The sequence below is a fragment of the Puntigrus tetrazona genome, chromosome 10 (assembly GCF_018831695.1).
Source record: "Puntigrus tetrazona isolate hp1 chromosome 10, ASM1883169v1, whole genome shotgun sequence".
NCBI lineage: Eukaryota > Metazoa > Chordata > Actinopteri > Cypriniformes > Cyprinidae > Puntigrus > Puntigrus tetrazona.
The window spans coordinates 6,041,724-6,054,415 of NC_056708.1; positions in this window are offsets into that span (position 1 = coordinate 6,041,724).

A 12,692-nucleotide genomic window follows, 5' to 3' on the forward strand; every position below is an offset into this window, starting at 1 on the left:
TTTTGGTTCTTCAATAGCAGGTTGACATGCATGCAAAAAAAACACTTTCATTGTCTTATAATATGCATTCCATGACGTTAATCTGCAATATAATGCCTTATAAATGCCGTGTTTGTGATCGTGTTGCTGCTTTTTTTTTTTACAGCATTACTGGGGAAACTAATATTTTACCGATCCAAATGCTAAAAGCAACAAAAATATTACCATTTTTTTCACTTTTTGCAATATTCAGAAATAGGTGTTATCTTCAAAAAGCACAATTAAACTGTTCATATTGAACTCTTTAAATTATTCATTATTTAAATGTTAAGCATATTTCAAATTGATAAATATAAATGTTTGAAAAGCACCTGTGCGTTACATAGACATAGACAAAGACTTGCACACATGTTCTGCTTTTTGTTACTGTAAAAAAGGCATTGAAAGTATGTTGAAAGAATATAGAAAAATACATTGTAATGGAAAATAATGAAGCCATTTTGGTGAATAGTATGCAATTTTCATTTTCAGCTAGATGAATAGTGGCCGTGTGCTTCAGAATAATAGTAAAGGGAATATAGGTTGCACGTGCTGCTTCTTATTGACCGACTTGAGGCTTTTTAAAAATACAGTCATACAATTTTAATGAGATTTTGCAGTATTGTTCAACACTGTACAGTATCTACTTTGCACTTTGTGTCCCAGAACTCCCTGTAAGTGTTAATAGACATATGATCTTGTGATTGAATTTGCCATCCTGATGTTCATGAAAACACTTCTGAATTTATATACCCAAGTCTAGAGCTCTTAAACTGATTTGTTGGCTTGCTGATTCCAGCGAGAACAACTGTAAGAAATGAATAAATGTATTGAATACAGAAAGATGAAATTTTAGCCATACGTCTCTCAAAGGGCTGGGATGAGCATTCAAGGATAGACTCAGAGGTCGGCATATGGAGTGATGTTCTACATACAAGATTGAATTGATCAGACAATCTCATTGATTTAATGTTCAGTGTGAAGCTCGGTCCATTGCATTGCAAATGTAAAAGGTTCTGTTTCAAGCTGTGCAACTTGTGGCTTTGCAGTAAAGAGCGACGTAAACAGTTAAATTCAAAATGGTATCCTAGTTACTGTACTGTTCAAACACTAGAATATCTTAGAGACTTGAAGATGGGTTCTTTTAGAGTGAATAAGCGACACCAAACATTACTTGTCCGTGCGTTGTCCTTCAGACCTTGCAAATATAAAGCGCTTGTGGTGCTTTTTTTCATAACATGACAATTTAAAAACCATCTATCCATAAGCTCTTGCGCAATCCTTTTGCCCGTTATGGTAATGATCTGAAATCTGTAGTGAATCCTGTGGGTGTAAACTAAAACATTCACAGCCGCTGCCTTCTGGCGGTTTCATCATCATGTCAATAGTGTTTGCTCTGTGTTTTAGCGATCTTCTTCTCATAAGACATCCCTACTACACGCTGAAATGATTAATATCTGGGGGTGTTTCTAATAAAGGTGGGTTGTAAGTTCGGGTTGAAAATTGCGACATTTTTGTACTCTTCTTTGGCAATTCTAGCACCGTAGGCACTTACTGAGAGACACCCAGTAGAGATGGGATTATGATTAAAATTTTGTTGTTGTTGTTAAGTATAATTAAAATCCATTAAGTCAATCAGTCAGAATATGGTCTAGATAAATAATTCTTAAGGCCTGTTCACAACAAGGGTGATAACTAGAAAGATACAGATGAAGATATAGTTTTAAAAATCGTTCTCCGAATAGCCAGCCCGATTTCAGAGCAATCTGCATATTTTATGAGGTGGCTAATCTGTACGATTTCATACGGAGTTGTCAATTTGTATGAATTTGTACGAATGATCTACACCTAACCCTGCCCCTGAACCTACCAGTCAATGGGGTTTAGAAAAGTGAGGTCGTACAAATTCGTACGAAATTGGCCACCTTGTGAAATATGTACAAGTTGGTCTTGAGATAGTGTTGGAATAGCAATCCACGATATTGATAAAGGCACGGGGAAGCGATATCATTTGGAATATTTTTTTTTCAGCAGTTGAGCGATACAAATATTGCCAGCCAAATCAGAATCCATCCTGCTTTCACAAGCTCAAGAATTTAAAGTGTGGCACGGCTGTGGTTTGGCTGTAATCACAGTGAAAATAACTTTTCTTGCAGTTGTTGTTGTTGTTGTTACCGGGATGAACCACAAGCATGTAATTTTTCTTTTTCTGGGTGATTGTTGTTCACGAGACCCTTGTGTTTCCTAAACTGTTAAACCTCCCACGTTTCTTCAGAAAAATCCTTCAGGTCTCACAAATTCTTTGGTTTTCCAACCATCTTTCGTGTATTTGAATCCTTCTCTAACAATCACAGTATGATTTTGCGATCTGCTTTTTCACAGTAAAAACACAGCTGAGGGTTCAAATGGTCACTGGCGTTCCTAAGGAAAAAGAGCCAGGGGTGAAAACTTTTGAACCGAACAAAGATGTGTACATTTTTATTTTTTGGCTAAGTATCATAGCATTTTGTGCTGCCCTTCAGAAGCTTCAGAAGATACATACATATTTCCCAAAAGACAAAATAAGTTTAATTTACCCTAAACTCTAAATGTTTTCACCTCCAGGCTCTTAATACAGCATTTTTCCTTCTGGAAAATCAGTGACCGTCTGACCTTCACAAAAGGATCACAAAATCATCATTCATTGCAGGGTTCGGGTAGATGCAGAAGAAAGAAGTTGTGAGACCTTCTTTTTTTTTTTTGAACAGTGGGCAGTTTCCCCTTCAGTCCATTTATCTATCTATTGTTCTAATAATAGCATTGCTCAGTTGGGCTCACTATGTCTTGGATGAAGGAAGAAATTTAAAATATCCATTACCCGAGGGTTATGAGGCACAGCCAACAAAATAATGCGCCATTTATTATTTATTTATTATACTTAGACATTACAAAAGAAGAATGTCACGATGAACTCACTTTGCATTCGGCAGGATAATTCTAATCCAATGCGATAATAAAACAAAAAGCATAAAACAATTGAATGAATGAAGCTATTTGGCCATAAAACACTAATGAAATTGACTTACTGAATTAATTAGTGCCCACAATATTATTTTAGCAGATGCTTTAATCCAAAGTGACTTCTAAAAATATTAAAATAACAAGTAATGTTTAAGGAATATACAGTACACAGTACACTGTTGTTGTCAAAATGGATAATCATTTAAAATGTATGATTCATTGCTCTTGTGTATGTAAACCTATAGTTGCTGAGGTTTGTAATGTGAGCAGTTTATTATCATAAACAATAGAATGTGGCTTTTTTACCCATTGGGGATACAGTAACAAATGAAGCAAGCCTACACAGGTTTTCTTTTTCAGCAATACTTATAAATTATAAATGATCCAAGTGCAACAAACAGTAGTAGCACGTGCTGAATGTTCACCACCTATAATGTATTTCTAGGGACCCTCAATGGACCTCTGTTCACCCGTGAGAGCACCGGGGACAAAAACCATCACATAACAGCAGTTAAGCCGTTTATTAGACATTATTTTCAGACCTGCTGACTGTGAATGTGAGCAGCGCTGTATATGGAAATATCAAAAGGCCTGTCGTGGGCCTCTGCAAAGTGGCTCTCAAACGAAGAGGTCGGGATCTCGGAGAAAGAAGCCTCTAGGGGTGTCTTTGATGGCAAACAGTGTCTGCTCCATAGTCATTAAAGTAAAAGAGCACTGCTCTGGGTAATGTTAAGCACAGAACAGAGCCCGCAGGAGAATAGTCTAACATTCTGGTTTGCCGAACGTTGTCAGGACACCCTCTGATAACCCCCAGCATGTTATCTATAAACAGTGTTTATCCAAGTGTCAGCGAGGCAAGGAATCAAGATGGAGGCATCATTTTCCCTGTCATCCATTATCTGGCTGCCAGGCATTGTCAAAAGCTGAGATATCAATTAGTATGGAGCATCTTGACAGCGCACTGCACCGGCCCTCATGATTGCCCTGCTGATAGGAGGAGACAAAGTGTAAGTAATGAAGACGGCCACCCACAACCTTTCCATGCCTGAGAATATCTCTGTTTGTGCTCCACCAGAGATCCTGGAGTCTGGATCACAGGCTGGGTTTAAAATAGAAATCCAGCCAACTACATTAACTGTGTTTTATTTCATTTGCTTTCAGTTGCTATGTTTTAAATAAAAGTTACATTATTCTGTGCAGCTTTCTGTGCAGTGCAAATGTATCGGTTTTAGGAAAAGGGTGAATGTAATAATTAATAATAAATCAAGCTATGATAAAAAAATATTAATACAATTATTGTCAACGTTTTAGGTTTATTGTAATATTTTATTTATATTTTTTCTTGAAATTGAAGGTTCATCTCACAGTATAATGACTTAAAAAGGGGGTTTTTTATTGCTTGGCCCTAATCCTCTTTTATAGCTTCCAATATTAGAAACTCTTAAAAAAAAATACACACTGGAAAAAAAAAAAGTTCAGGGCCAGTTTTTTATTTTATTCTGCAAGGACACATTCATTGATCAAAAGTGACAGGAAATACATTTATAATGTCACAAAAAGTTTCATTTCAAATAAATGCTGTTCCTTTGAACTCCGATGCAGAAATAATAATAATAAAAAGTGTTATGGTTTCCACAAAAATATCAAGCAACAGAGATAAACAGAGGGAACAGAAAATCAACATATCTTTAGTTACAGGAATAAATTAAATTGGAAAATTCTATATTACTATATCTGTATTTTCCCCTCACTGTTGCTTAAATTCGGCATAAGAGAACATTTGACACTTTCACGAGAACATTGTTCAGAAATAATTACAAAGAAATTGATCGTGTTAAATTTAGAAATTTAAAAGACTGCAGTAGTAAAACCCTTTTTTACATATAGATGTTTTTAAATGCATATTGTAGCCTATCTCTTTAACTAGCTTTAATGTAATTATACTGTAGATTAAAGGACAATAATACAGTTATCTAAGCTCTGTTATATATGCAATAGAACATCAATCAAGATAAAATGTAGGGTGGGACTTTGTTTTATTAACTGTAGTAAACTGAATGTTAAATAGTGGATCTTACTGTACATACTGAAGACGGTTGAATTGGAGCACAAACATTTCAATGAAAGACAAACAAAGACAATAGGCATTTTTTGGAACAACGTACTCTGCTGAATTATTCACAGTAAGACCACAAACGTGCATTAAGGAGGTTAACCGTGTCATTTCGATGTCGCGTTGGCAATCAGAAAGACAGCATGAATCTCAAGGGGACGTGTGCAGGTAGTGTTCAGAGACACGTGAGGATCGCTTCTTAGAGTTAATGTCTTTATTACACATGCCGCCTGCTAAGATCCATATCTATAATTAAGTCATTTTGCCAGATGAAGGGGTCAAGGCTTAGTGCTGTTACTCTTTGTGCACCTGCCGTGACTTTAGAGGCAGTACACGGCTCTGAAGTCACGTGTATACAGTAGATCATTGCCGGCCGGTCCCTGGGGAATTAATGTAATAGCTGAGAGTGCAGACAGCGTATGTTTCTCAGTCTTTGTAAGCACACAATCTCAGCGTGATGTGCTTTTTTAAATTCTTCCTTTAGCTTCATGTCTGGCTTTGTTGTTGCCTTTTAATAAGCTCAAACTCAAGGACGAGCTCTATATAACTTTATATTGTTGGCACCAAACAAAAACGACCAGTGCAGTTTGTGTTCATCACACTGATTTTTATCATGTAACATTCCTCAGTTTCTGGTTGCGATAAATCTTTTGTTGTTTGCAAATATTGTCAGAGCAAGAACTGGGAGGATTTTTGTTATAAATGTGTTATATGTGAAGCTACAGTCATGGACCAAAATATTGGCACCCTTGGTAAATATGATCAAACTAGGCAGTGAAAATTATCTGCATTGTTAATCCTAATGATCTTTTATTTAAAAAAATCACAAATGGTTTTTTTTTTTTTTTTAATGTTGGACACAATTATTGGCACCCCTAAAAATTCTTATTTATATTTTTATTCTTATTTATATGCTTAGGAACGAGAAAACACTGAATGAACTTCAGCAGTTTTTAATATACTCCAACAGAATACATCATAGCACAGATTCTGGAACACAGGAACATGAAGACATCTAACACCCGATGCAGGACACTGGATTAAGTAAGGCAAACAATGAGGACTTAACTAGTTAATTAACAAGACACACCTGGAACTCAATAAATACAAATAATATAGCGAGAATCAGAAAACCAAATATGGGCATACATGTGAGGAGCAAAACACAGGGCAAGGGAACACAAGTCTGACACTACTCCCACTTCTCAGAAGGTGTGTCCTCGCACCTCTAACGTCCAATGGTGAGAGGAGGGTGGGAGCTAGGGAGGGGGGTGGACACCCGGAGGGGGGAGACAACACAGTTCAGTGATCATTCAGTAAATGCACAGCACATTTTTAGTCTGGATTTAAAAGTGGCTAACGTTTTAGCACATCTGATCTCTTCTGGAAGCTAGTTCCTACTACGGGCAGCTAAAAGTGGCCTCCCCCTTGTTTTGTGTGAACCCTTGGTATTTCTGACTTGATCCCGATGAGTGGTCTGTTAGGTTTAAATTCATTGAGCATATCTGCAAAGTATTTAGGCCCTATGCCATTAAGTCATTTTTAAAAGAGGAAAAGTACTTTAAAATCTATCCTAAATATAACTGTGTTCAGTGTAAGGACCTGAAGACTGGTAGGATATGCTCAGGTTCTGATTCTGGTCAGATTCTGACAGCAGCGTTCTGGGTGAGCTACAGCTGTCTAATGGTCTTCTTGGGAAGGAGGAGACCATTACAATAATCCACCCTGCTGGTGATGAAGGCATGAACAAGTTTCTCCAAGACTTGACTGGAAACAAAACATCTAATTCTTGCAATGTTTTTGAGATGATAGTATGCTGATTTAGTTACTGTTTAGACATGCCTACTGAAACTATGGTCTGTCTCCAGAATCACACCAAGATTCTTGACTTGATTTTTAGTTGTTTGAACCCTAGAGACAAGGTATGCTTTCACCTTTATTGCTTTCATCTTTGTTTCCAAATGCTATGATTTCAGTTTTCTCCTAGATTAACTGAAGAAAATTCTGGCACATCCAACTGTTAATTTCATCAATGCATTGGCGGAGGGAGTCAAAGGGGCTATAGTCATTAGGAGATAAAGCTAGGTAAATCTGGGTATCATCAGCATAGCTGTGATAGGCAATTTGGTTCTTTCTCATTATCTGACTTAGTGGGATCATATACAGGCTAAACAGGAGCGGTGCAAGAATTGAGCCTTGTGGTACTCCGCATGTCATGGATGTTCACTTAGACTTATGCTCTCCTATGTCCACATAATAACCTCCCCCTTCCTGAACAATTTGAGTACCATCCCATATTTGATATTCTGTGAAATCAGAATGAAAGCAAATGCCATTAATTATTTTAATGAGTTGTTCAGCTGATTAAAAACTACCTTTTCAGTCTTGCCTATGAAAGGAAGATTTGATATAGTTCTATAGTGGCTCATTATGGTGTTATCACGATTGCGCTTCTTCAGAAGGGGCTTAATAACTGCAGTTTTCAGGAAGTTTGGAAAAGTCCCAGACAGAAGTGAGGTGTTCACCACTTCTAAGAGATTTTCTTCTAAACAGTTAAGAGCCCTTTTGAAAAATAAAAACTGAGAAATTGTGTCAAGATGACAGGTTGACGATTTACCGTTTCTTCAAAAACAGGCATTGTTTTGTTTTTTTTTAAATTGTGGTCAAATCTGTGTGACCTCTGCACAAGAAGATGTCCCAGTCGCCTTTTGATGTTTCTGATCTTCTCAGAGAAGGAGGAATTTGACTTGAGGAGTTTGTCAGTCTGTCAACCATAGCAAGAAGAGTGTGAGTGTTGTTTAAGGTTTGAGTCTCACTGTGGCTACATTCGTATTGAAGGCATGAAGGTTGTTTTTATAGATGATACAGTAAGTTTTGTCTTCGCCACTCTTAGCTTTTTTTTGCATTGTCTTTTTAAACCCTGAACTGCAAATGTTTACCGGAGCAATTTCATCAATTACATTAACTTTTATATTAAAAGAAAAAAGGAGAAGAGTTTGCAGAAATGCTTCATGTTAAAGATATAGCCTCCATAAATAGCTTCATGGTGTTCTCGTTAATGTATCTCTTTCTGACATCTGGATTCAATGGTAACAGATCAATATATTAAAGAAAATATAGAAGTGATCACATAATGATACATCCTTAATAACAACAGATGGAATGTTTAGACCTCTACTCTACTCTACTAAATTAAACCTATAGTGTGCCCACAAATGTGTGTGGGTTCATGCACAGGCTGTTATAATTTCTTTTGTAGTTTTGATTATCTATATGAATATTAAAATCCCCTGCAAAAACAATCAAACTTTAAAGAAATCATTGATAGCAGTACTGTGAACTCTTCAAAAAAGGCTGGAGAATATTTTGGAGGCCTGTAAATAATGATGAACAGAATGCGTGGGGGACCTTTGAGCGCAATTCAAAAGGCTGACCAAATGAATCTTGCTTGCACTGATAGACATCTTTAAATAGAGCAGTTACCTCCACCTCACCTAAATGTTCTGCAGACACTTATAATTTTAAAGTTAGGATGGGCTGTTTCATTGAGGACTGTTGACTGAAGCTGTCTTCTAGCCATGTTTCATTTAAGAACAGTTATTAAGTGGCTGATCAGAAATGATTTATTTTTTAGTGATCAAATGTTTAAAAATGCTTACTTGGTGGCATTATTTTGTCTCTTTGTGAGTTCTCACCGGAGGAGAAGGAGGGCGAGCTGGGCCCATAGGCTTTGGTGGTTGTGGAGCCTGTTTTTTGTTGTTATCTGGGAGCTTGCAGCGAAAGAGTGGGAGAGTTTGGTCCCAGCATACACCAGCTCCTCCATTTTCTGTAAAAAGCTTAGAAGTTGAGATGCTAGAGACATAGATAATGTGTCTGGTGAGATGGGCTCTGGCGTTTTGTGCTTGTTGTGGCTGCGTGGCGTTATCTGTGTCCTTGTGGGATGTGTCAACCACATGATGACTCAAAAGCTGATATGAAGCTCTCTGGTCACTCATATTCTGTCCATGTTTGTTTGCCATTCACGTTGAGTGAATTGGCACACACTGCTGAAGGATGATGAAGGGAGAAGTAGATATTGTCCTTTAGCAGTCTTCCACCAAGTTTGTTTGGGTGGAGGCCATCCAGCTTAAACAGTTGTCTATAGCCCCAGAAAAAATCGAAGTTGTCGATAAAAATTGACTCCTTTCATGCTGCAGGTTTTTTGTAGCCATGTGTTCAGCCCAAGCAACCGTGAAAACATGTTAGTTCCCTCTTGCTAAGAGTGGTACACTGACCTTGAGCGCCTGTTAGTAACCATGATAGCTGCTGGCTGATCCGATTTGATCACATATGAGGATTCCTCACCAACATTCTGTTCTGGATGTCCCTCTACTCTTGGTAAAATCTGTTGAGATTCACTAGATTCACAGGACTCACTGGCTGAATGCTGAGGGGGTCAGTGATGATGATGTGTGCTGTGTGTTCTGGGGGTTTTGAAAGTCCAACTTTGTTTCAAGAACCACAATCCTTTGTAGAAGTTTGTGGAAGTTCATGGAGCAAATAGATTCCACAAGAGGCATTTTCTTTCTCGTCTGTTTGACTGTAGGCAGTTGTGTTTTTCCTTCTCGGGAATGTTATCTGGATGCAGTATTCCAGTCCCGAAAAGTTTTTAGTTTAAGTGTTTCTGCCAAAAATGTGTTGTTTGAGCACTGTGCTGATCTGCTGAAGTTAAAATCTTAAAAAGAATAGAAAAAAGTACATATGCAGGGAGTATAACACAGAGCATCCAAACAGTAGCAAAGCCGGAAGCCTTCAGTCATCACGGCAATATCTAAGAATTTATACATATATACAATATACATGTGATGATCCAGAGTTTGTCTCAACATCTTCTGAATACCGGGAGATGTACAAGAATAACAAGCAATAAGGTATGAGAGGCTGGGTTGTATCGTGAAGGGCATTGCTAGGCACGACTCGAAGCTGAGAGAGATGTTGGAGAGGGGGATAATGTGTCTGGTGAGATGGGCTCTGGCGTTTTGTGGCTGTGTGGTTTTATTCTGTTTTTATTTAAGCTCATCTAATGAAGCTTGAATAAAAACAGATAATAGCTTATCACCCGCTGCATCATTTATTTTTTAACACCATATCCGATATTTTCTCTCTCACCGACGCGTCTGCTTATCTTTCAGCATATTAGAACCTCTGTTTGCTGTCTTTTAATTTCAAAACAGACTGATTCATGCGGCATAGTGCAAGATTGCAAGCATCATTACTTTGTAAACTGATGGACATACCTGAAACAGAAAGCTAGTAGGTACAGTAATATTCCCTCATCACATGGAAAAACCGCAGGCTGTCACACAGATGCGCGACGACATCATATATCCGCATGAGAACCGTTTATTAGACGAGGAAGGTTGTAGTCTCAAAATTAAAGATGAATGATGCAAAATAACGCAAGCAGGGGTCACTCATACTTTATTAAAATAGATAACATTTAATTTAGCAGAAATACATAATACACGGAACAGTTTTATGCTGTATTGTTGATTGTTTATGTTGCTAACGGTGGTTGCTAAGGGTATTGCTCAGCTGATACACAGAGTTGTTGAGTGAAGTCATATATATATATATATATATATATATATATATATATATATATATATATATATATATATATAGCTTGAACAGTAGTGCATAATTAATAAATTGTATAATTTCTATAATTTTTTGTAAAAAAAAAACATGGACAGATACATTTGTATTAGGTTCAATATAGATCTCCTCTTTGTAAATATTCAAAAAATTCTAACTCTTCCTTTTAGTTTCTTAACTGGTGATTGTAAGGCTGAAAAGAATGTAATAAAATTGATGCTAAGACTATAATATGCTCTCTTAAACATTTATAGATGATAGATCCAAATGCCAAATGGGTTCGTTCAGGTCAGAACTTGCAAAAGCAGTCTGACTCTATAACCTATTCTTTTAGAAAATACCCCAAAAATTTTTTATCAACAATAGGAATAAAGTAGAATAATTTTTGAGCCGTATCTTGGAGGAAAGTGACTGTATGTGCCTGATTAAACATCTTACCAATATCCCTTTGTAATGTGAGAAAAGCGGTAGAAAATGTATGACGAAGGAATCTGATTCAAGTCTATTTTACAGCATGTAGGGTTCAAAATTTTTCTAGCTGCCTCTGGTAGTTATCTAAAGATCTGAGAAATTACTAAAGATCTTTTGTATCATAAAGAAATTCGACAAATTTTCATGGTTTTTCCAAAGCATTTTTGGCCTAATTGGCTACTTTAATGTAAACAGCTGATTAAAAACTACCTTTCAGTCTTGCCTTATGAAAGGAAGATTTGATATAGTTCTATAGTGGCTCATTATGGTGTTATCACGATTGCGCTTCTTCAGAAGGGGCTTAATAACTGCAGTTTTCAGGAAGTTTGGAAAAGTCCCAGACAGAAGTGAGGTGTTCACCACTTCTAAGAGATTTTCTTCTAAACAGTTAAGAGCCCTTTTGAAAAATAAAAACTGAGAAATTGTGTCAAGATGACAGGTTGACGATTTACCGTTTCTTCAAAAACAGGCATTGTTTTGTTTTTTTTTAAATTGTGGTCAAATCTGTGTGACCTCTGCACAAGAAGATGTCCCAGTCGCCTTTTGATGTTTCTGATCTTCTCAGAGAAGGAGGAATTTGACTTGAGGAGTTTGTCAGTCTGTCAACCATAGCAAGAAGAGTGTGAGTGTTGTTTAAGGTTTGAGTCTCACTGTGGCTACATTCGTATTGAAGGCATGAAGGTTGTTTTTATAGATGATACAGTAAGTTTTGTCTTCGGCCACTCTTAGCTTTTTTGCATTGTCTTTTTAAACCCTGAACTGCAAATGTTTACCGGAGCAATTTCATCAATTACATTAACTTTTATATTAAAAGAAAAAAGGAGAAGAGTTTGCAGAAATGCTTCATGTTAAAGATATAGCCTCCATAAATAGCTTCATGGTGTTCTCGTTAATGTATCTCTTTCTGACATCTGGATTCAATGGTAACAGATCAATATATTAAAGAAAATATAGAAGTGATCACATAATGATACATCCTTAATAACAACAGATGGAATGTTTAGACCTCTACTCTACTCTACTAAATTAAACCTATAGTGTGCCCACAAATGTGTGTGGGTTCATGCACAGGCTGTTATAATTTCTTTTGTAGTTTTGATTATCTATATGAATATTAAAATCCCCTGCAAAAACAATCAAACTTTAAAGAAATCATTGATAGCAGTACTGTGAACTCTTCAAAAAAGGCTGGAGAATATTTTGGAGGCCTGTAAATAATGATGAACAGAATGCGTGGGGACCTTTGAGCGCAATTCAAAGGCTGACCAAATGACTCTTGCTTGCACTGATAGACATCTTTAAATAGAGCAGTTACCTCCACCTCACCTAAATGTTCTGCAGACACTTATAATTTTAAAGTTAGGATGGGCTGTTTCATTGAGGACTGTTGACTGAAGCTGTCTTCTAGCCATGTTTCATTTAAGAACAGTTATTAAGAGGCTGATCAGAAATG